Genomic DNA, 3,276 nt, shown 5'->3' on the forward strand with positions numbered 1-3,276 from the left:
AAAAAAAAAAAAACAAAGCTATTTTTAAGGTGGAAAAAATACACTGTGAATGGTGTCACTGCTTTAACAAGAAGGAAGTGGAGCAGGTACACCCTCCCGTTCCTTGGTGGGGGGTTGGTGTAGGGAGGGCTTGACTGGCCCCTTTAGCTCCTTTAAGTCGACATGCAGAATCCTGTACAAAAGGCAAAGAAACTGGTCCAAGCTCGCTTAGCAGCTAGGGGCGGGGCCAGGAGTGAAGCCAGGGGAGCCCCTCCTCCTCCACACCTGAGCTGAAGAGGCATCCACCATTTCCGCTGCCCAGGCCAGGGATGAGCAGGAAGAGCAGGGAGGAGGCGGCAGGGTGCAGGGCAGGGCAGAGTCCTAACTGTCTCCATCCCAGCACAGGACCTCGCTCAGGAAACCCCGCCCCAAGGCCAGACATCCCAGGTCAGTCATGCTGAGCCATGGAAGCTGGACAGCTCTAACCCCAGAGCACCTGCAGCCAACGGGAAAGGTGTGTTCTACCGAAGTCTAGGGAAGCTGTCTGATGAAGACACACTCTTAAGTCTTAGAATCGTGTAACCACCGCCCCAAATGCAAGGCATGCTGACAATATCTAATCTGTTCTCTTTGCTGGTGTGGAGCACTGGGTGACTTCCTTTCCACTGAGGGAGAGTGTGATGACGGGGAGATTTGCTGAGAGCCTGGGCCAGGTCCTTCCCTACCCTCACTCCATCACACTAGATCACCAAGACAGCTTGGATGTTTCCACAGCAAACTGGGCGTCCCTGACAGCTGTCTCATTCTGAGCCAGATGTTCCCACCCAAATCCAGATGTGAGGAGCACAGAGGCTAACGGGAAGGGTGGGGCCCATATCAACCACCCAGGAGAACACTGGGAACAACAACCAGCAACTCTAAATAGAAGATCTGGCCACCACAGGACGAGGAGCTCCAGCCTGCCATGGAATTCCTTACATGTTTATAAGGCACGCTGTGGTGGGTGCCACTACTATTTCAGTTAGCTGATGGAGTGGAACTGGAACCTCAGACGCATTAAGGAACTTTACAAAGGTCATCGAACTAGCAAGGGAAGGCACTGGTACCAAGGCTGCTCCACGTCCAGTCTCTGAGGCAAGGGGCCATAGCCACAGTGATAGGGATGGGGAGCAGGAGAGAAGCTATCGAGTCTTCAGGCTTCCCCTATATAGTCTTATCTCTTGGTTCCCACTTCCCCAGCTTGTAAGTGTGCAGCTCTATAAAGAGCTCTGACTAGGACCAGGCTGCCAGGAGGAGCTTCCTCCACTAATGGGAGGCACAGATGAAAGCCACCCCAGTTCTATGACTTGCCCTGGTCAGCAACCCTGGGCCTCCCTCAGAGAAAATGACTTCCTAGAGGCAGATCACCTCTGGTCATGGAGAATAGTTAGCCCCCGTTCAGTCTGGATGTTCATGAAAATTCCCCTCCCCTACACAGACACTTCAAAATTAATGGACTCCCCCCTGCACACCACTTTTTTTTTTTTAATACAGGGTCTTACTGTGTAGACCAGGCTGGCTTCACATTCAAAGAACTGCCTTCTTCCCCTTCCCAAGGGCTGGGATTAAAAGTGTACGGTCTGGCCAGGCAGGTGATAAGTGCTCTGGGGAGGCAGAGGCAGGCAGATCTCTGTGAGATTGAGGCCATCTTGGTTTGCATAGTGAGTTCAGGACAGTGAGACCCTGTCAAACATTCAAGTCTCAACCCCCTCCACCAAGAAAAAACCCCAAGAAAGTGCGCCGCCACCAGGCCCAGCTCTAGGTCTGCCCCTTCTCTAAAGGCTCACTGAGAAGGTTATGGTGGTCCTGGAATTCACTCCGTAGACCAGGCCAGCTGAACTTAGAGATCTGTTTACTTCTAAAAACTAACAAAAACAAAAAACAACAACAACAAAAAAACCTGCCTCTAAAAATAAAAAAGAAAAAACTAGAAAGTTTTATTTATTGTTACTGTGTGAGTGTATTTTAATGTGTGTGTGTGTGTGTATGTGTATGTGTATGAGTGTGTGTGCGTTCTCGAGTGTGTACGTAGTATGCGGAATGTGTGTGGAAGTCAGAATACTTTGTGGAGTCCATCTCTAAGTGTTTCGGGAAAGGAGCTCACCTCCAAGCTTGCTCAGCAAAAGACTTCCGCTGAGCCGTCTTGCCAGCAGCCCAAGGGGAAGGGTTTGAAATCTAGTTCCACCTGGGCCTCTGTGACCTTGAGCAATGAACCTTTTCTCTCTGGGACTGAACTCACCTTCCCTGTCTTTAAAATAAGCTGACCCACTGCTATACTTGAAACAAGAGGCCTCTGCACAATAGACGAATCCACAGTAAATGTCAAAGGACATTCAGCACATATCTGCAGGGATTTTCTCAAGCACTTCGGCTCTTCCAGGTAGAGGTTGCATCAAGAACAAAAACCAAACCCTTCTAGGTCCCCTCCTGCCAGCCCTGATAGAACTGGCTCAGAATCTGGTCCTTCTGCAGCGATCTCTCTGTAGTACAATGAATGTCGCTAGGTGGCGCGCGCGTCCCTGCTATAACCCGGGGTTCTAGGGTCCCACCGAGCATACCCGCTCCAGGCAGACGCCCACCGAGGAACTGCGTGCTCCAGTGCCCGAGGTGGATCGCCCATAGGCCCTCTTTCTCTGGGTTGCACAATCGGACCACGGTGAAGGTAGAATTGCAATTATCGGGGACCTTGTCTGGGACTCCTATATCTGGAAGGGGCCTTGCCTTGCCTTGCCTGAGCTTCTCGGCCTGGGCGAAGTCTCAATGTCTGCTTGGCGCACAGCCAGACTTCGGACGTGCAGGCCCCCGCCCTCCCCGGAGTCCGGCTGCTCAGCCCTGGCTTGTGTTCCTGTGCCCACCCCTCCAGATCCCCAGTCAAGCGCTACCCAGCGCGGCCCAGATCCATTTCAGTAACACTAAAGATAGGAGGACACCTCACCATCCGCTAAAAATACAGCCTTCAGCCCAGGCGGGGACACGGGCCGAAGAGAGGATGTTCCCTAGTCCCAGGTCTCTGGCCAGCATAGAAGTATAACCAGGAGCTGCGAGACTGACAGCACAGCGTCTTGAGCGCTGCGGGAGGTCATGGGTAGGGGGTGGGGATCCAGACCCCAGATAATGGACCTGATCTGAGCCTGAACACAACACCGCCTGGCTAGCACTCTCCAGGGAGCCGCGGGAGGCCTGAAAAACCCCAGTCCGAACTCACCTTGAGGAGCGCGGGCAAAGCAGCAGAGCTGTGCGGCTAGGATAGAGGACCAG

The 3,276-nt window shown here is 52.8% G+C and overlaps 1 protein-coding gene across 1 annotated transcript in view; it reads right to left on the reverse strand.

Annotated features, from left to right (window-relative positions):
- Cdc42ep2 (CDC42 effector protein 2) overlaps positions 1 to 3,276 on the reverse strand; it is a 7,835-nt gene extending 4,559 nt beyond the window's left edge. Inside the window, exon 1 of the mRNA XM_021152293.2 lies at positions 3,224 to 3,276. The gene's annotated coding sequence lies outside the window, so the exon portion shown is untranslated. The remainder of the gene's footprint in view (positions 1 to 3,223) is intronic.

The sequence above is a fragment of the Mus caroli genome, chromosome 19 (genome assembly GCF_900094665.2).
Source record: "Mus caroli chromosome 19, CAROLI_EIJ_v1.1, whole genome shotgun sequence".
NCBI classification, from domain to species: Eukaryota; Metazoa; Chordata; class Mammalia; order Rodentia; family Muridae; genus Mus; species Mus caroli.